This window comes from Cervus canadensis, chromosome 2 (genome assembly GCF_019320065.1).
Source record: "Cervus canadensis isolate Bull #8, Minnesota chromosome 2, ASM1932006v1, whole genome shotgun sequence".
NCBI classification, from domain to species: domain Eukaryota; kingdom Metazoa; phylum Chordata; class Mammalia; order Artiodactyla; family Cervidae; genus Cervus; species Cervus canadensis.
Genome location: NC_057387.1, coordinates 63,418,120 through 63,443,155, shown reverse-complemented (window position 1 = coordinate 63,443,155; position 25,036 = coordinate 63,418,120). Strand labels below are relative to the sequence as shown.

General features: G+C 37.8%; 1 protein-coding gene across 4 annotated transcripts in view; it reads right to left on the bottom strand.

Moving 5' to 3' along the window:
* ZZZ3 (zinc finger ZZ-type containing 3) overlaps positions 1-23,346 on the bottom strand; it is a 118,268-nt gene extending 94,922 nt beyond the window's left edge. For 2 of the 4 annotated variants that reach the window (XM_043460925.1, XM_043460926.1), the window contains exon 1: positions 23,162-23,345. The gene's annotated coding sequence lies outside the window, so the exon portion shown is untranslated. Of the gene's footprint in view, positions 1-23,161 lie in introns of all 4 variants that reach the window. The other 2 variants (XM_043460927.1, XM_043460928.1) reach the window with 2 other exon arrangements.
* Between the last annotated feature and the right edge of the window lie 1,690 nt (positions 23,347-25,036).

Here is a 25,036-nt window from a genome sequence, read left to right as displayed (position 1 = left end):
ACTGGGAAAGGAGCAGATCAAGGCTGTATATGGTCACCCTGTTTATTTAACTTATATACAGTATATCATGCGAAATGCCAGGCTGGATGAAGATCAAGCTGGAGTCAAGATTGCCAGGAGAAATATCAACAACCTCAGATAGGCAGTTGATACCACACTTATGGCAGAAAGCAAAGAGAAACTAAAGAGCCTCTTGATGAAGGTGAATGAAAGGAAAATGAAAAAGGTGGCTTAAAACACAACACTCAAAAATTCAAAAAATGTGGATCACGGCATCCAGTCCAATCACTTCATGGTAAATAGATGGGGAAAGTGGAAGCAGTGACTGATTTTACTTTCTTGGGCTCCCAGATCACTGCAGATGGTGACTGCAGCATGAAATTAAAAGGTGCTTGCTCCTTGGAAGAAAAGCTATGACAAACCTAGACAGCGTATTATAAAGCAGAGACATCACTTTGCAGACAAAGGTCCATCTAGTCAAAGCTATGGCTTTTCCGGTAGTCATGTATGGAAGTGAGAGTTGGACCACAAAGCCTTGAACACTTGAGCAGTGAAGAATTGATGCTTTCAAATTGTGGTGCTAGAGAAGACTCTTGAGAGTCCCTTGGACAGTAAGGACATCCAAGTAGTCAATCCTAAAGGAAATCAACCCTGAATATTCATTGGAAGGACTGATGCTGAAGCTCCAATACTTTGGCCACCTGATGTGAAGAGCCGACTCACTGGAAAAGACCCTGATGCTAGGAAAGATTGAGGGCAGGAAGAGAAGGGGATGGCAGAGGGTGAGATGGTTAGATAGCATCAATGACTCAATGGACATGAATTGAGCAAACTCCGAGACATAGTCAAGAACAGGGGAGCCCAGCATGTTGCAGTCTATGGAGTCACAAAGAGTCAGAGACAACTTAGCAACTGAACAATAAAAACCTAGGGATGGGTCTGCACTGGAATCACATTAAACTCCTTTATCTTTTTATATCTTTCTTTCTACAATAATACCCCTTTTCCCAATTAGTAGATCAAACTCTTACAGAAAATATGTAAATTGGATATTCCAAATTAAAACTCTGCTGATCATGGCATCCGATCACTTCACAGCAAATAGATGGGGAAACAATGGAAAGAGTGACAGACTTCTATTTTCTTGGACTCCAAAATCACTGCAGATTGTGACTGCAGCCATGAAATTAAAAGACGCTTGCTCCCTGGAAGGAAAGCCATGGCATACCTAGACAGCATATCAAAAACCAGAGACATCACTTTGCCAACAAAGGTCTGTATAGTCAAAGCTATGGTTTTCCACAACAAACTGTGGAAAATTCTTAAAGAGATGGGAATACCAGACCACCTTACCTGCCTCCTGAGAAATCTGTATGCAGGTCAAGAATCAACAGTTAGAACCAAACAAGGAACAACAGACTGGTTCCAAATTGGGAAAGGAGTATGTCATCACCCTGCTCATTTAACCTATATGCAGAGTACATCATGAGAAACACCGAGCTGGAGGAAGCACGAGCTGGAGTCAAGACTGCCAGGAGAAATATCAATAACCTCAGATATGCAGATGACACCACCCTTATGGCAGAAAGTGAAGAGGCACTAAAGAGCCTCTTGATGAAAGTGAAAGAGGAGAGTGAAAAAGCTGGCTTAAAACTCAACATTCAAAAAACTAAGATCAAGGCATCTGGTCCCATCACTTCATGGAAAATAGATGGGGAAACAGTGGAAACAGTGACAGACTTTATTTTCTTGGGCTCCAAGATCACTGCAGATGGTGATTGCAGCCATGAAATTAAAAGACGCTTGCTCCTTAGAAGAAAAGCTATGACAAACCTAGACAGCATATTAAAAAGCAGAGGTATTACTTTGCCTAAAGCTGTGCTTTTTCCAGTAGTCATGTACAGATATGAGAGCAGGGCAATAAAAAACGCTGAGTGCCAAAAAATTGATGCCTTTGCACTGTGGTGCTGGAGAAGACTCTTGAGAGGCCCTTGAACTGCAAGGAGATTAAACTAGTCAATCCAAAAGGAAATCAACCCTGAATATCACTGGAAGAACTGATGCTGAAGCTGAAGCTCCAATACTTTGGCCACCTGATGAGAAGAGCCAACTCACTGGAGAAGACTCTGATGCTGGGAGAGACTGAAGGCAGGAGGAGAAGGGGACGAACAGAGGGTAAGATGGTTGGATGGTATCACCAACTCAATGGACACAAATCTGAGCAAACTCTGGGCGATGGTGAAGGACAGGGAAGCCTAGCGTGCTACAGTCCATGGGGTTACAAGTTAGGGCACAACTGAGCAACTTAACAACAATGTAACTAAATCATTTTCAATGATTTTTAAATTTTTCATTAATTTTTATCCAGGAGAAATAAATTAATGTAATTTTTGTTCATTTTTCCAGAAATGTCAGCATAATCTTCACCACACAGAGCTATGGAGATTTCCATAAATTGATGGAAAAGTCAGTGCAGACACCAACTAACTACACAAACACAAAAGACAATCTTTTCCCAGAAGTTAAAAAATAAAACTTTTATGATTCTTTAATTTCATAACAAAAAGAGTAAAAATATGCAGGTTCAAACTATTTCAAAAATTAACATTACATGACATCACTTACATAAAGTTCAAATCAGTGGAACTAATGTATAGCATTTGTTGCTGTTTAATCACCCAGTCATGTCCGACTCGTTTGCCACCCCATGGACTGCCAGGCTCCTCCATCCATGGAATTTTCCAGGCAAGCATACTGATGTGGGTTGCCATTTCCTCCTCCAGGAAATCTTCCTTACCCTGGGATCGAACTCATGTTCCACATCTTCTGCACTGCAGATAGATTCTTTACCAGTGAGCCACTAGGCAATTACACTGTTAGGTGATGTCAAGGAAAAAGGTTACCCTTGGGGTGGGGGGGTAGAAAGGCACTGAAAGGAGGTACTGCTAATGTTCTCTCTCTTGATCTAGCTGCTGGTTCAGTTTCTGGAAGTTCACTGTGCTTTACATCCAGTGAGGGTGTGTTTTTCATGTATATGTTATACTTCAACAAAAAGGTTTTGCAAAAGCTTATACTACATCTGAAATTAACAGTATTGTTAATGAGAAGCTAGAAAGATAAATTTACAGTAGAGGTATATCAATAAGGACCAATAATAATGAGGAGGCACATTTCATTTTCTAGCATGTGAAGGGTATGTCTCATAGGCCATAATTACTTCTATACCATCATTTTCGAGCCCAACAATTGTGCTTCTTTTTACTAATCATTATGATCAAGTCCAGGTTTTCAGTCATTCTGGGCTAATCTCCATTTCTCCCAATTTTTGCCTAATAATAGTTGTTCTAATAGGAATCATATTTGTAAACACACAACAAAAACAAAACTTATTTTTTATTTATAAAAATTTTTCTGGGAAGATTCACGAAGTCAAATTCCTTACATACTCTAAGCACATTTTGCTACCCATTTGTCATCAATGATCGAGCATCATTTTAACGTCAGAAAAAAAAATTTCTCTGTAACTCCTTCATAAAAATCACCCAGAAAAGTATGCAATTAACAATGGCACACACACAAACAAATCACAGTTTCAACATAAGGACTGAAAATATCCTCAGATGTTATTTAGCCCTGAAGATACACTCTAACAGCTTTTCTGACACTTAGGAGGAAAATGAATGTGGACTTTGTAGTTAAATACTTGGTAACAAAACTACAATGCTCTGAGGAGAGATTGGTTACGTTTCTCTTGTACAAAAGGGGAAAGCTTACCAGTCTTAATAATTATCATATGAATACAATGAGATCATTGTGGAATGTTGTCAAGTTTCCTTTATCTACATCAGGGGACTTTCTAAACGTAAGATATCCCCTTCTCCAATTTTTTTTTTTTTTTTAAGCTGTGCCATGCAGCATATGGGATCCTGAAGAGGAGCCATGCCCCTTCATTGGGAGTATACAGTCTTAACCACTGGACCACCAAGGAAGTCCCTCTTTTTCCATTTTTGAGCAGTTCAAATTGTTAACAGGGTATTTTTAAACATGACACCAAAAAAAAAAAAAAATCTTTTAACTTTAAATTACTTTTATTAGAGAAGAGTTACAAATATGTCATGGTGGAAAACTGGAATACACACTGCAAAGACTGGAACTGAAGGTTATCAGTGTACATAGACCGAACCTAAACAAAGTGAAACATCAGAAACACATATTGAGGTACATCCAACAAAATGCCTGGCCCAAACTCTTCCAAAGTATCAAGGTCAAGAAATTCGAGGAAAAGTATCAAGGTCAAGAAATTCAAGGAACCGTTTTCAGATTAAAGGAGTCTAGAGAAAGAATAATTAAATATAATGCATGATCCTTGATTTTAAAACTATGAAAGCAGTTGTTAGGATAATCAACAAAATCTGATTATCAATTATAAATTAATGTGAAATTTCCTGATTTTGATTACTGTAATTGTAATTATATAAGATAATATCCCAGTTAAGGGGAAAAGTCTGGTAGTATACCTGGGTCTAGTTCCACTCTATGAAATTATTCATTACAGGCTTCCATTACCTGAATATAGCTGTCCCCTCCCATTCTATACTCACTCCTTCCAAGTCACGCCTTCTCCACATTAAGCACTATGAATTTCTTCAAAGGTCCTGATACTTAGCATCATCTGGTTACCCTCCTCTAAACACGTCCGATTTTTCACTTAAAATGCAGCTTCTAGAAACAAGGCCCACACTGCAAACACAGGCTAACCAACAGGGAGGACGTTTTATGCCCCTTCCTACGCAGAGAACCCTATTAATGCAGCTCGGTCCCTCATTCGTTCTTCTCTTTTTTAAACTCACACTGTTGGATCTCTCAGATTATGCAAGACCAAACTACTAAATTCTCTATCAAATCAGGCTAGTTCTTCCCCCAACTGAAAAGGTTTCTATTTTCAGTGGCCACACCATTTAAATCTCCTTGAAGTTTTTACATCAAGTCATCATTTCTCTTCCTCCTTCCATTTCTCCTCCTCCTTCCTTCTAGTTTTCCGCCTACCTCTGAGATACGCTTTCCAAGACTTTCCCCTCCATTTTCTCACACATTGTGACTCCTGTCTGCTCCCCACAAAATGAATGTGTCCCTTTCTAATCCTCTCTCTACAGGTAAAATTAAACTCTCTCAGACGATTTTCATCTATTGTATTTCTACACCACCCAAAACTTCAGATTGGCATATTGTGAGTTCCCAATCTAGATGTCCCAAAAGTAGTTTGTATTCAACAAGTAGAAATCCCTAGTCATTTCCTTCCTACCACCAAAAAACTTACCTCCTCCCTATGTCAACCATCTAAAGGACATATATCACCCAAACTAAAAAACTTAACATCTTAACTCTTTCCCTTTCCCACCAGTATACAATCAATAAACCCTACTTATTCTGCTTCTGAAATGTCTTGACAAAAACTTTCTACTGTTTCTGTCCTACTGTTATTGCTCCAAGTCAGGCCATCATCATTCCATTTAAACAACTGTAATAGTCTAATCAGTCTCCCATCCCAATGTATTATTTAATCTGTTCACAAAATATATGTCTTAATAAATAGAACCCTGACAGATCTTCCAGTCCCTAATTAAAAGAACAAATAAAAAACACCACAATGATGTTCTATCATCAGTTCCTAGAAAACGCTTCTTCCTCCAAGCCCAATTCAATGATCCACCAGAATTAACCACTCTTTCTTCTGTTCCCCTAACACTTAATAATCTTCTATTATAGAATTTACAATGTACAGTTTCATATGTCTATATTCTTTGATTACAGTCTATTTGAGGGAACAGTGCAATTCATGTTTTATTCTCCAGTACAGTGCCTTAAAATTGGTGAATTAAATAAAATTCTACTCACAGAACTTTTTCAATTGAATTCCATACTCTTCCAAAACTTCTTCACTTTTAAGCAACTCACACTACAGGTTCCTGTTTCTGATTTTACACAAAATTTTGAAAGCTACTTTTAGTCATCTATCCTTACAGTTGAGTTGTTCAGAAATTAAGTACAACTGTGTATTTATAGAAAGTATTAATAAAAATATTAAAACAGACAAGGACAAAAAAAAATCTTTTTAGATACATCTCTAACATAAATCCCTTTTTAAAAGTGTTTAAGAAAGCTTATTTACCTATTAATTCAATGTTCTTAATGCTGATGAACCAGCCTATTTCTCTACCTCACCTCCAAGAATTAAAAAATTATTTCCAAAACTACTGTTTTCTTTTTAAATTAAGACTTCACGTCTGTTTCTAACTTTCTGGCATACTCCGATTCACCACGAATTAACAAACACTATCAACATTTCTCTCAGTTCCTTTTTGTCACTTAAATGATCTAAAACCTGTGGCATTAGCCAGACAGGTAGAAAAATGAATTCTTGGAATCCAATGAAGTAGTAAACAATCTGGGTGGGGTTTACAGAAAGAACTTGATCAAACAATGGAGTTAAAAGGTCACTACAAAAAGCCTTAAATTGAATTCAGAAGAAATCAAAAGGCATCCTCTTGGAGCTCCTCTGTTATTATATGGACCACTTTTGTTAAAGGTTCGATGAGTCCATATGTGGAATGAGAAAAACCACCTGGACAAATACAGCTTCCAAAGTCAATTAAAGTCAGGCTGATAAGCAGCCAGTCAAGAGATGTTAACTGGTCTGTGCTCATCAATGTGTCACAGAAATTCAACTTGCTTGAAACAACAAAATTATTCCCTGAAGTGACTCTCTAAACTTTAAAGTGAATTAAAATTGAATACTACTAAAATTAAACATGGACTTCACTGATGACTCAATCGTAAAAAATCTGCCAGCCAATGCAGGAGGATCCAGTTTGATCCCTGGGTCGGGAAGATACCCTGCAGAAGGAAATAGCAACCCACTCCAGTACTACTGCCTGAGAAATCCCATGGACAGAGGAGTCTGGCAGGTTACAGTCCATGGGATTGCAAAGAGTTAGACACAACTTAGCGACTGAGCATGCACGCAAAATTAAGTATATCAACCCATGATATCAGTATTTCATGTTAAGTTTAAAATGATTTTTTTTCTTGAAGTCTGTATAATGCTTAAGAAAACTTTTAACATTTTAGAATCTGACAGTCTTTAAAATTTACAAAGGTAACTGACTTCAACCTTATGACTTTTAACAGTATAAAAGTATTTGGTTTGGTTAACAAGCAATATTGGAATATTTAAGAGAAATTATGACTCACTATATTTACCAAGTTTCATTTATTAATATTAACAGAGTTTTACATATCCAGGAAAAACCTGCTTGTTGAAATTTTACATTTACTCTGTAAGGTATGTAATGTGTTAAAAAATAAATGAAATCTAGTATATGTGTAAATACAAAGAATGTAATTAAGTTAAGCAGCATTATCACTATTAACAGCTAACATTCAAAGAGCATTTTCCCATTGCTCAACACTGTTCCCCCACGTACTTTACAATATAAACTTATTCATTCAACAAATTATCACTGACCAGCCACCATAAGCTACGCACTGTTTAAGCTGAGAATTAAATCAATGAACAAAACATAATTTCAACCTTCGTGGATCTTATATTTTAATAAAAAGAGGCAAAGAATAAAGATCAAGTATGGTAATTACTGTGAAGAAAAATAAACCAGGGAAAGTGAAAGAAGGAAGTGTTATTTGATTTGATGTAAAGAGGGCCATACCTGTAAGCATCAATCACAGCAAAGTCTATGTAAATGATGGCCCTTGGAAACTCCTTCATCAGGGAAAACATCTCTAGACCAAGTGACATGTGAACCAAAGGCATGCAAATGTGTAAGTGTATTACAGGAAAAGAGAAAAAAGTACTGGAATTGCCTGCCAGTCCAGTGGTTAGGACTCCACACTTTGACTGCCTTGGAGCTGAGTTCAATCCCTATTCAGGAAACTGCTTAATTTTAGTAGTTTTCCATTTTAGTTTACTTTCAAGTTTAGAAAGTCACTTAAGGGAATAGTTTTGTTGTTTCAAGCAACATCCCACAAGCCCTGCAGTGCAACCAAAAAGTACAAAAGTACAAAAAGGTGTTTTAAGGGAGATTTAATCTGTTAGAGATAGGAATACCAGACCACCTGACCTGCCTCCTGAGAAATATGTAAGCAGGTCAAGAAGCAACAGTTAGAACCAAATGTGGAACAACAGACTGGTTCCAAATTGGGGAAGGAGTACGTCAAGGCTGTATACTGTCACCGTGCTTATTTAACTCATATGTAGAGTACATCATCAGAAATGCTGGACTGGATGAGGCACAAGCTGGAATCAAGATTGCTGGGAGAAATATCAATAAACTTAGATATGCATATGACACCACACTTATAGCAGGAAGCAAAGAAGAACTAAAGAGCCTCTTGATGAAAGTGAAAGAGAAGAGTGAAAAAAAATTGGCTTAAAGCTCAACATTCAGAAAACTAAGATCATGGGATATGGAACCATCACTTCACAGCAAATAGATGGGGAAACAGTGACAGACTTTATTTTTGGGGGCTCCAAAATCACTGCAAATGGTGAGTGCAGCCATGAAATTAAAAGACGCTTGCTCCTTGGAAGGAAAGTTATGACCAACCTAGACAGCATATTAAAAAGCAGAGGCATTACTTTGCCAACAAAGGTCTGTCTAGTCAAGGCTATGGTTTTTTCAGTAGTCATGTATGGATGTGAGAGTTGGACTATAAAGAAAGCTAAGCGCCGAAGAAGTGATGCTTTTGAACTGTGATGTTGGAGAAGACTCTTGAGAGTCCCTTGGACTGCAAGATCTAACCAGTCCATCCTAAAGGAAATCAGTCCTGAATATTCATTGGAAGGACTGATGCTGAAGCTGAAACTCCAACACTTTGGCCACCTGATGCAAAGAACTGACTCATTGGAAAAGACCCTGATGCTAGGAAAGACTGAAGGTGGGAGGAGAAGGAGACGACAGAGGATGAGATGGTTGGATGGCATCACCAACTCAATGGACATGAGTTTGAGTGAATTCCAGGAGCTGGTGATGGGCAGGGAGGCCTGGGTGCTGCAGTCCACAAGGTCGCAAAGAGTCGGACACGACTGAGTGACTGAACTGAACTGAAATCTGTTCAACCCATAATAATCATGGAATAGTTTCCTCTTTAAACAAGGTTGTCTCCTTTCCAGTATGAAAGTCATTCTCCTAGATATAAGAGAAATAAAATAGTACTTGAGTAGTTGTCATTATTTAATACTATCTCCTCAATCAATGGACCTCTTCCCTACTGATCTTGCTCTATATTTAGCTAAAGTCCTTCTTGCTGTCTTATACATTTTTTGCTAACTTCAACTAATTCAGAGCTCGAGCCTCCCCACATTCTTCCTGACACATTTCTGTATTAACCATCAGTTATATACTATTAGTATTATGGGAATTCTTGATACATTTTCTTTTGAAGTTCATTAGAAATTACTTAATGTGGAAGCGACAATATTTTCTCTGGATGACTCACTTTCCTCGCCTCTGGAAATTTTGTGTAACTTTAATAACATGTTTCATTATTTAAAATGTTTCATTTTTCAGTTCAGTTCAGTTGCTCAGTCCTGTCCCCCTCTTTGCGACCCATGAATCGCAGCACGCCAGGCCTCCCTGTCCATCACAAACTCCCAGAGTTTACTCAAACTCATGTCCATCGAGTCGGTGATGGCATCCAGCCATCTCATCCTCTGTCGTCCCCTTCTCCTCCTGCCCCCAATCCCTCCCACCATCAGGGTCTTTTCCAATGAGTCAACTCTTCGCATGAGGTGGCCAAAGTATTGGAGTTTCAGCTTCAGCATCAGTCCTTCCAATGAACACCCAGGTCTGATCTCCTTTAGGATGGACTGGTTGGATCTCCTTGCTGTCCAAGGGACTCTCAAGAGTCATCTCCAACACCACAGTTCAAAAGCATCAATTTTTCGGCACTCAGCTTTCTTCACAGTCCAACTCTCACATCCATACTGATTGTTTATACCATAGTGGTCACTCTTTTTTCTGAACTTTTTGAAACTCACTTTTCTATGAATTCCTAACTAATAACTTAAAATCCAAAGTAACACAGGCACTAATATTTGATTCCCATGATTTCCATTTCTATCTTTGAGACAAAGAATAGTGTATTTTGGAAAAGCATGGGCTTTGAAATCAGACAGATATTTGTCACTTACTAGCCATATAACAAACTTCTCTAAGCCTCTACTTTGACATCAATAAATAACAAATAGCATTTACAGAACACCTATCTTATATCAAGTTGTTTAGCGGCTCAGATGGTAAAGAAACTCCCTGCAACGCAGGAGACCTGGGTTCAATCCCTGGGTCCAAAAGATCTCCTGAAGAAGGGAATGGCAATCCACTCCAGAATCCTAACCTGGAAAACTCCACAGACAGAAGAGCCAGGACAGAAGAGCTACAGTCCATGGGGTCGCAGGAGTTAAGACATGACCGAGTGACTAATACTTTCACTTTATCTTATATCAAGTTATATATACTTTATATGCAAATCTAAGGTACTACATCATTTATATTGAGGAAATCAAGGGCTTAGATATAAGCTACTTGCATAAAGTCACGGAGTTCCTAAATGCTAGAGCCAGGATTTAAAATCTAGGTCCAATAAGTGTAAATCTATGGCTGATTCATATCAAGGTATGACAAAACCCACTGAAAAAAATAAAATAAAATAAAATAAAATCTAGGTCCATCTGATTCCAATCCCATGTTCTTTTTGGTACAACACAGAGAGACTATAAAACGCATTCACTTGCCCAAAAACAAATGTTCAGTAATAGTTAATTCCATATGTACCTCACTATTTTTCCTTGTTGGTCAGAATCAATTTCAAACCAGGAATACTCTACAGCTTTCAGGAGACTAAACTGCCAGCAAATAATCAAAAGTTCTGATAATCTTTATTATTAATGCACTGTTTAATTAGTCCACTTAATTAAAAGTAAGAATCCCATCACAGCATGCCAAATGCAATTTTCAGGCATTTTTGTGATAAAAGAATCTTATATGCAATCATAAAAACCCAGGGTTAGAGAGACATAAAACATCAGGTAGCTGAACTACCTTATTCAGTGTAATGTGCTACTCATTCATCCTCAAAATTCTTAAAATTCTTAAAACACATACAAAAAAGGCCTTTTTTTAAAAAAAAGAAAAAACTGTCATTCTTGTGAGTAATGCAGATCAAGACAACAGAAACACTCACCGTAGTTTTCCAGAAACCAAGCAACCACCAAACAGAACTTGGTACAAATTTGTCAATATCATTATGGAACTATAGTTTCTCTTAATTATCTTCTCTTTCTCTTCTCCTCTTTCCCTCTTCATACATTAGATTGCAAATAGCCAATTAAGTGAATGAAAGAATGTTTCCCAGGCCAAAACACGACCATTCACATCACTTTAAATCCTGACAATCAGGTAAACTGATCTGAGTAAACAGAAACTAAGAGCTAGAAGGCTAATTTTTTTTTCTATTTTGTAAAAGGAAGTTTAATTTAAAAAAAGATTTAGGTATTAAGGTTTATAAATAGTTTCTACTACTAAGCTGTAGTACAGTGCCATATTAAAGGACTTCTAAAATGCACCCACTGATGTTTTAAAAATCAGTAATAAATAAGCTGAAAGTGACACTGACAAAAAAGAAAAAGAAATCTTTTTGAATTGATGTAAATGTTCTAAAATTGGACTGTGGAAATAGTTGCACAACAGTGTAAATTTACTAAAAATCCCTGTACTATATACTCTTAAAAAGAATATAACTCAGAAATCCTCCCAAAATAAGCTGTTATAAAAAAGTAACCAGAATGTTCCTTTCTTATATTAGTACCTTGAAATTAGCATCATCATTTAGATTTATTATTCTGGAAATATGCATGCTTACTTGAAATGAACCCCAAGCATAGTTTCAAGTACCTTGGGGACTCTTTTTTTTTTTTTTTGGGGGGACTCTTAAGTACTGAACTACACTTGTGATTCTCTTTAATAAACCAATACAATTCTTAAGTATATGAATTTACCACTGTGCAAAATTTTAAATGAAACACTAACCATGTAAACGCTGCCTTACTAAAACTTTACACAAAACAAAATGTATAAGGGAACAAAGAGTTTGGATAAACAACACCTTGATGAATAAGTGATTTCTATTTTTAAAAGTCAAAAGTGTTCAAATCACCGCTACATCCAGTTCTGCTTTTGTGTATAGAACAGTTTTAGCAAAAACAGTCCTTGAATATAAGACCTAGAAGAAAACTCAAATGTCACTGTAAAATGTAATACAAAAAAAATTCATTAGAATATATACAGTGGAGCTAGAACAATGCCTCTGTGACACTAAGCAAGATATTTAACCTCTCAGGTTCAATTCGCTCAGTTGTAGAATGAGGATAACAGTAAACATCATTACAAGGTAGTTGTGAGGTATAAATGATAATGAATACAATATTTACATGTATCTAGCACACGGCAAGTGTTCAATAATTTTAAGTAGGTATTACTTTTATAATAATAAGAGCTTCTCTGGTGGCTCAGCAGCGAAGAATCCGCCTGCCAAGCAGGAGACAAGGTTTGTTTCCTGGGTCGGGAAGATTCCCTAGAGAAGAGAATGCAACCTACTCCAGTATTCTTGCCTGGGACAAGCCCATGGACAGAGGAGCCTGGCAGACTACAACCCACAGGTCGCAAGAGCCGGTCACAACTTAGCAACTAAACAATAACGACAATAGTAATAGTTCAGCCAAAATACTTTCACAGGTTCTTTTTGCCTCCATTCAGAGTATATTTATTTAATAAATGTTTTATTGAACAAAATTTGTCCAAATATTTTAATTTTATATAAAAAATTAAATGCAGGTGCCCTTACTATAACCTAGTATTGGTTCTCAAAGTGTGATATCTTAATCTATTAAATCTGACACTCTTGGGGTTGAACCCAGCCATGTACCGCTTTTAAAGAAGAAAAACAAAACTTCCAGGCGATTATGATATATGCTAAAGTTTGAGAGCCACTGCTTTACAGTAGTTACAAACAAATCAAACTTTCCTTCATGAAATTTTGCCAACTATAGAAAGAAAAGTACCTACCCATAAACATGCCTTAGACCAAACTAGAAATAAGCATTTATTCAAATTTAGTGGTAACTCTATAATCTTTACAAAAGCCAGTTACTTTCTCCTTCACTCTTCGTGAGATATCATCCTATAACATGATGCCCAAAGTCAACGTTTTAAATTTAAATCTCCAGGCCAAAAAGAAATTTTTTTAGAAATTAAGTTTTTGCATAACATTTAATTTTCACAAAAGCTCAGCAAATGAAAGAGTACTAGGGTATAAAATGTTACTCTTAAAATTATTCTTGAAAAAAAAATCTAATTTCCACAGCTACAGGACATTTATGATATTCTGGTCCTAACAATTACTGAATGACAATAAGCAAAATTCATTTATAAAGGAAATTAAATGTATCTTCCGTGCTAACAATGGAACTTACATGAAAGAAAAATATGTGCAGGACCACAGTAATAAATCTTTCTATGCCTTCTTTTCAAATTAAAAAAGTGAAATGGAAGGGTAGAAAATAAAGTACAAAAGGAGAATTCCATTTAAGAAAGTTGCACTTACACTTGAAACCAGCCTGAAAGGGGATGTTAACTAGGTATAACTGACTCTCAGTTTTTTTAGTAGCCTATAACTTGATTTATGATCTGCACATCACAATGTTATACTGTTCATCATAAATATGAAACAAAATATTTTAAAAGTAAAATGACAAACTTAAATTGAGACTTTTTATGAGAGGGGAGGGGAAGGAAAGAGTGGGAACTCACATTCTTTGAAATAAGAAGATACCACAGGGTAGTTGTCATAAAAATCAGAGTAAGAATCACTGCTTGAAAGGAATTTGAAGAATGAAAAGCAAGCTGCCAAGTCATAGGATAAAAGTCCAAAAAGCTATTTAGCTGGTCAGGAATGCTATACCAAAGTTTTCAAAACAAAACTTCTAAGTTGGGGCAGAGGGGGGGAACAGCTGAGGTATCCTTGAAGGCCATCAATGACAGAAATTAAAAGTATCCTGCTTGCTCAAATAATATTTAAACACAATCAGGGTCTAGCATACAATCAGAAAGCAAAGAAGGCATTTCTTTGATGTCCCCCTCTAGTTTCTGAAAACTCTGAATGCCATGAGAAAAATGTCTAAGTAAAAGTGTTCAGATGTTCAGGTAGTATAACCTAGATCAAGTTCTAGGATTTCTCAGGTTACTCATATCAAAACAGGATAAAAATGCATTAATGCTTACAAAAAGAGTTAAAGTTCAAAACCAGACAAAATTATTCTGTGGTACTAGATATCAAAATAGTGATTTCCTACAGGCCTGGGGCATTAATAACCAGAATACAGCACAAGACAGTTTCTGGGGTTTTGATAACGCTTCATTTCTCAGTAATGATTACACAGTTCTATGTTCACACTGTGAAAATTCACTAAACTGAACACTTACAAGAACTTTCTATGTATATTAATATGATAATCATATTTACTTTTTTTTAAAGCAGAGAGGGAAAAAAAGGAAATTTCTCCCTCAGGAAATAAAACATATTTCTACAAAGACATTAAAAATTAAAGTTTAGTGGAGACCATTCAGATTAAGAATTATAGGTTTGGGGTGGGGAGTAGAGATTAAATGCAGAGAAGTATTACAAAGCTCCTCAGGGGCTATCAGTGGATAAATCTCACACAGATACACACACATACACACCTTTTTCAGGAGGAAAAAATCTTGGTTCCTCCCTTTATAATACAGCCAAGCTAAATGTCACTCTATGAAACACATAAATCTGCTTCTAATGGAAAAGTGTATATGAACTGCAGGATCTACTTTCCTTAAACGTCTGTCCAATTTAAAAAAAAAGAAAAAAAAAAGTTTCTAGTAATGAGGTGAGTGAGTGCCTGAATACAATTTTTAACAACTGCTATTCCTGGACCACTTCAGCGCCATTTTGAAAACCCAACTCAAAAAAAAATAAAGAAAAGAAAACCCAACTCATCCATTAGGCAGGGTGGCAGAATTCTGGTAGAAATAAAAAGGTATAAATTATATTCAATCCCTATAAATCTCATCCCAATCCAAACTCTAAGGAAATACCACATCAGGTTCCTCACCTGCAATTCTCCTCATATAACGCCCAAGCACAGGACATACTGTTTTCAAATATTTATATTTTCACACTTACAATGTTAATCTGTTTTTCCTTCCTAGCATTTATGTAACCACTGCAATCTAAAGGCAAAAGAAAATGCTAGTCAATATTTAACAATACAATAGCTTTGGAACATTACAGCTTTAAAATATAAATAAGCATAACAATCTCATTTAAAAAAAAAAACTATTTGCTTATCTTAATTATTCCATAAAGGAAAAAACAAACCACACCTTCGTAAACAGTAAGAATTTTAAATATATTTTAAAAGTTCTCCTTGGCATGGATGCCCTCACTAATGCTCACATGAAATTTCTTAGATTGTATTTAACTTCAGTAAATGCATATTGCCATGCCATTCTTAACAGCTGAAAAAGAAAGGAACTCATAATGGCTATTGAGCATTTTTTTAATTAAATATTTTAGAAGGCTAAGATACCAAGCTGTGTACTACTATATAATAAGGAAAATACCTGAAGTACACATCCTAATTGTTGACTGGAGAAGTTTACTTATCTAATTCCACAAAATCTATCCAAGTAGTTTTTCTCTTTGCAGCTTCTTGTACCCTTAGTGCTAGTATTGCTCAGTCACTCGGTCTGTGCCCAACGTTTTGCAACTGGATGGACTGTAGCATGCCAACCTCCTCTGTCTGCCCATGGTGATTCTCCCCTCAAGAATACTGGAGTGAGTTGCCATGCCCTCCTCCAGGGGACTGTCCCAACCCAGGATTGAACCCAGATCTCCACATTGCAGGCAGATTCTTTAACCGTCTGAGCCACACGGAAGCAAAGCAGTTTCATATTTTATCTCGCCAAGAAAGAAGAAATTGCTTCATTTAATCCTACTAAATTCTGGTAAACAGAAAAAGAATATTTCTAATTTTGGTTGACAAGAAAAAGAATTATAAAACATTGTTTTGTACAAAATGAGCTTTTATTATCCTCAAATCATAAACTGCTTTGAAAAACTAAGAAAACAAATACAATAAAGAGGCCAGGGCAAAAGATATTAAACACGTTGTAAGAATCATTTAAAAAGCAATACTAATAAGCAAAAATGAAACATAGCAAAACAAAGAAAAACTATTTAGTAAATAGACTAAACAATTATCGATTTCCAGAAAAAATTTACATTCTCACTTCACACCAATGCCAGTTGAAAAAGTAAATTTACTTAAATTGAAGTTACTAAAACTAAAATAAATAGTATTAAAATCAGTATCATTTATTTATTACATTTTCAGAGAAGGAAGACTTTCATAAGATTAGAAGTAAAACAAAATTAGGTCAATGATTTGGTTACATTAATTTTAAAATTCTGTTTATCTGAAAAACTCACAGAAGAAATGTATCTATTAAGCATGTCTCACCTCAGTAGTAATTTAAGGAAAAAAGTGGTATAATATGACTTATCCCTATTACATTTTTAAATAATATTTAATGTTGAGGTATAGAGCAACAGCCATGTCAACGTGAATATAAATTGATCCTTTTAACAAATGTCCCAACACTGTGTTTTAAGAGCCTTTAAAATTTACCTAAAAATTAAACCTGTAATGTACTAGGAGATAATATTGATACTATAAGCATGAAACACCTTATATACAAATGTTCTTCACATTCCTTTTTATATATGCAAAAAAATTAGAAAAGGAGAATAATACATCTACACATGGAACATCATACAACCATTTACAATAATGATTATAAGACTTATTGTGAGAATGGGAAAATGTTACCTACAATTAGGTTAAAAGCAGGATATGAAATTAAATTATTTTTATCTGTAAATACATAAAAGATGTATTTTTATATAATGAAAGAAATACATCAAAAATTTAATATGGTTATGTTAATTCCCAATATTCAAAATCCCAAACCAGCCACTAAATCATTAAAACATACACAAGTACACAGTTAATACCTAAATCAAGTGCTACATACCATCATTATCAACAAAGAGAGAATAAGGTTTAAATTAACATATTAAAAGAGACTGAGTCACTTGTAAGCTGTGTCCAACTCTTGCGATCCCATGGACTGTAGCCTGTCAGGATCCTCTGTCCATGGAATTTTCTAGGCAAGAATACTGGAGTGGTTTGCCATTTCCTTCTCCAAAGGATCTTCCCCAACCCAGGGATCGAATCCGGGTCTCCTGCACCACAGGCAGATTCTTCACCAACTGGGCTACCAGGGAAGCCTAAAAGAGGCTGAAAAGGCAAGCAAAGCCACAGAGAAAATCTACAACAGAAATAAACACTTCTCACTTCAGGACGTTCAGCTGTGCTAAGGATGGAGACTCACTGTTACCATCGGGATCAAAACTATACACCTGATTCATAGAGAAGGTCAATTACAAATTCTAGTTATCTGCTCTGAAAATTCTTTCATCAACAAATGAATTAGTCTTTAGCCAACTGGTTAATTACTACTATTTTTTTTAATTACTACTATTATCAAATATTAAATGTAAAGACTTACTTGGCAAGTAACCCCTTGAAATATTAAATAAGATAAAAGCAATAAAATAAAACAAAGTCCATACACAGCAGCACCATCTTCTTGCTATCACTAAGTGAATTTTCTAGAAAACTGAAACAAATTTATTAACAAAGCTTTGAAAACATTTACTCTTAAATTTGATGCTTTTGAACTGTAGTGCTGAAGAAGACTCTTGAGAGTCCCTTGGACAGCAAGAAAATCAAACCAGTTGATCCTAAAGGAAATTAACCCTGAATATTCATTGGAAGAACTGATGCTGAAGCTGAAGCTACAATACTTTGGCCACTTGATGTGAAGAGACAACTCATTGGAAAAGACCCTAATGCTGGGAAAGACTGAGGGCAAGAGGAGAAGTGGGTGACAGGATGAGATGGTTGGAATGGCACCAATGACTCAGTGGACATGAGTCTGAGCAAACTTAGGGAGATACTGAAGGACAGGGAAGCCTGGAGTGCTTCATGGGGTCGCAAAGTGTTAAGACAAGACTTAGCAACTGAACAACTCATAAAAATCTTCTAAAAAAAAAAATCTTCTAAAAAGATATCAATTTCTTAATTCAGTTCCTAAAACACAGTCTATAGAATAAAGTTTATTTCTGATTAACATCATCACTATGACAGACCATGTGCTATCCTGTTCTACAACACTATGATTCCCTCAAAAGTTAATAATTATAGGACTGTATGTCTCCATGTAATGACACTACCTTTTAAAGTTCCACATACTTAAAAATAAATAAATAAATAAAGTTGCACATACTTAATAGAGCTTCTTCAATAGCCTTGAAATAAGATGACATTTCAGTTGTCAGTGTGCCTAACTCCAATGGCCTATCTTGCAATCTTGTAATCTGTGGGCTAAAAAAATCAGATAACCAACTCTGTTGGGGTTGCAAAATGTTATTTATTCCAGTAAGTAGTTCCTGAATAAAACTCACAGGCTTATTATACTTGGTTACAGTTATTCTGAAGCCTCAGAGCTCTGCTGTTTCAAATGGAAGAAATCACTATCACTCAAAAAATGTTTAATTACTGACTGTAACATACATACTCTGGAGTTCCAAAATAATAAAAATTGAAGAGTTTGATAGTATCTTCTGGGAAAGTTACTCAACTTACTCGTCTCTGACTAGAGAAAAATTACCTACGTTGAGAAATAACAGATGAAAACAAAAAGAAGCAAAAAAGTGAGAAAGACAAGTTCAAATGAAATAGCAGAGTCCATAACACTTGGTTTTAGAAGTCAAGACTTGACATCTTGGGAAATATTTACTCATACTGTGTTTTTTAATGTATATTACAGTGGTTATCAGAGTATTGACTACAGAAATTTGCACTACGGTATATATCCCATATACTTTAAAAATCAGAAGACTGGCATTCCTTTGAGGTCCAGTGGTTAGGACTTCATTCTTTCACTGCCAAGGGAATAGCACGGCCAAAAAAAACAAAAAAACAAAAAAAAATCAAAAGACTTGTACTTAAATTGACACTGAATTTTCATACGAAATTGCAGGTTTTTTTAAAAAGTCCTACAACATACTTTCTTGATATTTCTGATCAAATAATTTCCTGTAAACTGTCTTGGCCACTGGTTCAGAAAAAGACAGAAAATTAAATGTACATTCTTCATATAATTAATATGTAACATAGGTAATACACTATAAGTTTACAAAGTTACAGGTCTATGGAAATTAGCATTGTGTCATCTAAACAAAAAAAAATTCAAGTAAGGACATTATCACTTTTGTTAATATCCTCTGATCACTGAAGCTCATTAGATCTCGTAGATGACTTCTATGACAATAATAAATGAGAAAAAAGAAAATAAAATTTCTTGGTTGTCTAAGTTTTACTCAAGCAAAACTCAAATCATATTAAGATATATTTCTCCTTGAATTTTCTCAGTATATTTCTACCCAGTACTTGGATATTTTAGTGTCTGTAGAAATCTAATAATTTCTAAGATCTGCTACCAAACACAGTTTATAAAACAAAGTTGTTAAGAATAAGCAAAAAATACTATTGCAAGGATTGGATACACCAAAGGCCCAATTCCCAAGCAAAACTGTATGAACACCTTTGCAAAGGTCACTATAAAATTATCATCTTTGAATCCATAGTCATCTTCACAAGGTCCAAGATCTAACAAAATAAAATGTACTCAACAAAAGTTACTTAACGAAAGACAGACTTTACCTAAGTTAAGAATTCACAGAGTTTCAATTAAACATCAACTTCAATTGGTGGTTTTTTTTCTGGGGGGGGGAGGGGAGAGACAAGTGATATCAAACAATTGGGGGGGGGGGGCTGAAACCTGTTTGAAAAAATTAAGAGGGAAAAAAAACTGCCTCACACACTGACTCCAAACTCTCCTCATCCCAAGCCCGCTCCCACCTCAGGAGCTGCCTATTTTGGGAACATGGCTGTCAGCCCTCTACCATCCTTCCTTTTCCCTGCAACTTCTCCAATTCCATTCCATCAACCTATACACACCCCCACGTCTCCTCTTCCTCTTTCCCACATCACAGCTCTCAACACACTTTTATTCCCAACATTCCTGCTTGAACTATTACATGAGAAAACCACACCGACCAAGAAGAGTGGTCATTTTTTTTATGTGACAGGTCTGCTAGTAGTCTGGAGGGAAAAATACAAAAAACAATCACAAAATGCTGCCTAGCAACTTTTGGTATATGTACATTTGTTTTATGAACTACTGATATATCTTAGATTCTTCAGTTGAACTCACTAAAGTACACAGTCAGAACTATTTAATTAAGCTGGTAACTTTTTATATTGGAAAACTCCAATACACACACGAGTAACCATTTACAGCACATAAGTATCAAAAGATATAAACATACAAATATAAATGTAAATAAACAGCACAACTATTAAAATATAGAACTTGGGACTTTCCTAGCATTCCAGTGATTATATCTGCACACTTCCAATGCAGGCGGCAGCAATTTGATCTCTGGTGGGGAACTAAGATCCCACTTGCCCTGCAGCATGACACATACATCTATATGTATGTACGTATGTTGTTGTTTAGTCCTAAGTCATGTCTGATTTTTTTGCAACCCCATGGACTGTAGCCCAGGAGACTCCTCTGTCCATGGGATTTCCCAGGCAAGAATACTGAAGTGGATTGCCATTTCCTTTTCCAGGGGATCTTCCCAACCGAGGGACTGAACCTGTGCCTCTTGCACTGGCAGGCAAGGGCAGGTGGATTCTTTACCACTGAGCCACTAGGAAAGCCTATATAATATATATATACACACATATGTGTGTGATGTGTGTGTGTAAAACTCAAGTGACAAACATTTCTTTAAATCTTATTTCATGTGGACTTTTTGTACAGAGCTACCAGCATACTAAAGTTCTATGGTAAAAATAATACTATCACTCAAGATGTTTTCACAAAACTATAATACCAAAAAAATCTGTACAAACAAAAAATTTTATTTTTTTAAGCATGTATGTATGAGTCAAAAAACAAGATGTAACACTAAATAAAAATTAAGAAATTTTTTACTTATTACTAATGTTGTGATAGTTTATCTTAAAACAACACCCCTCCATTTCTTCCTCTCCGTTAAAAAAAAAAAGAAAATATCTGGAATAATACATAGCTACTGCTAAGAATGGTTACAAAGATTTTAGGACTAAGGAAGGTAACCTGATAGAATATGTACCAGGAAGTATTTTACCCTTTATTCTACTCCGTACTAAATGCAGAGAAAAATAACACGTTTGTAGTTTAAAAAAAAAAATTACGATTACCTGATTAGATTGCTAATTTGCCGCTATGAGTACTAAACAAATCGACTACTCAAAAAAAAAAAAAAACGAAAAAAAAAATATGCTATAAATTCACTTTGATAAAACGATGGCGAAAAGCTAATCTTATCTCAAACTCACTTAAGGAAAAATTGAATCCAAACTCAAAGTTTAAGAGAAGTTTGCTTTTAAATTTGACTGAAAATGTTCCACTATTACCTGACATACGTAACCTAAAACAATCATCCCTGAACAACAAAGACGGAACTTCATAAAAACAGTAATCAAAATCTTGCTGGGGGGGGGGGGGGGGAGAACTGATCTTTAATTATGAGTTAATAGGCACGTACAAAAAATTAAAAGAATGGTTTTATTCTGTCATCGGGTATTGTTCTGATATACAAAGGATCTCGCCAAATGCTGCCAAAAGTTACGGTAAATACAAAGTAAGGTAGAGTGATGAGGAAATTATCAATGAGCAAATAAATGGGAGTAAATGATGCCCACAGAGAAAAAACGGAACGCGCTCTATTTTAAGCGTCCGAGGAGGGCCAGTGGAGAAAGCTACTGCGGAACAAACAAGCGACAGAATGGTTAACAGGTCTGGAATTCTTCAGAAAATGGCAACAACGGTAAAAACTGACAAGAACGTCTGAAAGTAAGAGGAACGGTATCCAATGGAATCGTCACGTCTCTACGAGCATGGCTCCGGACTTCCAGTGAGACCGGGGAGGAACAGGAACTCTCACTAAGCGGGGAAGAAGGAGCCCGGGCTGAGGGGTACAGTCGCTTCTGCAGGTGGCGGAGCGCCCGCAGGGGGGTGGGGAGGAGGATAGTGTTGCCTCAACTGGGTCAATGTATAGTCCCTTCGGGACTAGAGAAAGCTGACACAGCACGTCTCCCGGCACCAAGAGGCACTTGCCCTAGGCCCCTCCCTAAAAACTTGCCTTGTACAAAGAGTTGCGAGTCCCAGGCCCCCGGAACCCAGGGCTCCGCCATCCAGGACAACTGCTCTGCCAACAAGGTCCCGCGAGAATCAAGAGATCTCGCGATACAAACCCCCTAGCATCTCGCGAGTTTCCTCTACAGCCAACATGGCGGTACCGAGAAATCCGTATTTCGGTACTTAAAAAGGGCTTCATTTACAAACAGGAGAACGTGTAAAAAAGAGAAAGGGCAGGAAGTCTTTTCCGCCTTATATTTCTCTTCGTATCCCCCAGCGGAGATGAAAATCTGCAAACAACCCTAAGACCCGCAACGATCACGGTTGCACTACAGAGACACAGCAACTTCCAGCCTCAGCCAGCCTCCGAGCCTGTCACGTGGAAGCGGATTCTTGGCGTGCCGGTCACGTGGACCGGTACTAAGCAAGCGCGCGCCCGTTGGCCTCCAGAGAGCCCTCCCCCGCCCCCCTTTTGCCCGCGCACACGTGCGCGCGCACCCCCGCCCCACGTGGGGGCTCCGCCGCCGCCGCGGTCGCCGAGGCAGCCTCTAGCCCACCCCCTCCCAGCACTCTGTTCCAAATCCGGGTCCCTGAGCCGATCATCCCCGAGTACCCTCCTCCTCCATTCTCCCTCCCCCGCATCTGGCCCCCACCACGTGCCCCGAGCGCCTGCTCACCTTTCGTGCGGGGCTCGGCGCCGCAGGCCATTCAGGGAGGCGCCGTCGCCGTGGCCGCTCTCCGCCCCCGCCACGGCACTGGGTCGGGTGGCCGCCGCTGCAGGAAGCTCAACGGCGGCGCCGGGGCGCTTCCAGGTGGGTCCCCGCCTCCCGTTCCTGCCACTTCCCGCAGCACCAGCGGCTCCTTCCGGTCCCCTCCTTTCTCGTCCTCGCTGGGACGGGCGGGCGGCGACGGCTGCAGGCGCGCTCAGTACACCGCCTGCTGGTAACCGCAGCCGGTGCAGCGCGGGCTGGCAGGGCGGGCCGGGGGCGACGGTTGCTCTTCTGAGGGCGGCCCCCGGACCAGCCCCTGCTGTTGTCTAACTTGGTCCTACCCAAGGAGGAAAGGTGTCATTGTAGCGCCGCGGATGGACGTCCGCTTCATCCTACCTTTTCTGGCCTCTTGAGAGATTTGTACACTCCCTCCTTAGCATGGTGGTCTTAGGTAGAAAAATATTTGTGTATATATTCCACTCTACCTGATATCCGACCACATAGCCCCCTCGCTCACCTCTCTGGCTTTCCCTCTGTTCCTACAACAAGCAGGCTCGATCCACATCTGGACTTCGCTTATGCTGTTCCCTCTGGCTGGAACACGTCTCCCAGATTTCTTTTAGCGACGAGTATTTCAGGTACCTTCTCAGAGGTTGACATCTGAGGCTTCGCAGACCACCGCCCACTCTATCCAAAGAAGCATTTTGGAACACTGCTCTGGTTACATTTCTTCATGGCAGTTAGCACTTCCAGACCTTATTTGTCTGTTCTTAGCCAGCAAGATTGTGAGATCCTTAAAGGCAGAGACTTTGTAAGTTTTGTTTTTGCTATAGCCACAGAACCTGTGTCTGGTACTAAGCAGTATTTGATATTCTAGTAAATCATATCAAGGGCTTCTCCGGGGACTCGGGTGGTAAAGAATCCTCTTGCAGTGCAGGAGACCCTGGTTTGATCTATGAGTAGGGAGGCTCACCTGGAGAAGGGGTTGGCTACTCCCCTCAGGATTCTTACCTGGAGAATTTCGTGGACACAGGAGCCTGGCCGGCTATATACACCGTGGGGTTGCAAAGAGTCCAACCGGACTGAGTGACTAACACTTTGACTTTCTACATCTTTTCAGGGAACTACAGTCAGCATGCAGGAAAAGGCCCAATACCCACTGATGGAGATAAGTACTTACTTGAGTTGATAGTTTCACTGACAGGTTCACCATTTATGAGCTAAATTTCCTTTCCGCTCTGTAATTTGAAGATTATATTCCAAAAATATCAAATGCAGTGGTACAAAATGGTTTAACTGGAGCTTCTGCAATCATGGGGTACTGAATGCTTCATTGCTTTCACTTACCTTGTCTTTTGACACTTTTTTCAGTCAAGTGGAGATGTGCCTCCTCTTATTTTGCTAATAAAAGTTATTAAAAGGTTGAAATGCGTTTTTGTATTTGTTTTAGTTGAGAGTTCAACTCAAAATAACATCTGCTTGGAGACAAAGAGTGGCAAGTATATTTTTATATTGACACATAACAAGCCTTTATTGAATCCAGTTACAGGCCCTATACTAGGACCTAGTGTCACACCACTTCCCAAAGAGGCAAATCCAATGACTGATCAACACAGGACCATTAATATTTCTCTCCGAATTGTTGGAAGGCCTAGCCTTCTTACCTCAACTTGCAACAGTTCTGGTGGATCTTCCCATCTCTAGAACAACCTGCATCCGGTTAAGACTCCATGGCAGCTTAGCTTCTCCCTCTGCCAGTTCTTCTCTTTCTTACAAGTGGTGATCCTAAGAGCATTCCTAAAGATATGCACACTAATCATGTAAGATTTTGCTTTCTGGAAA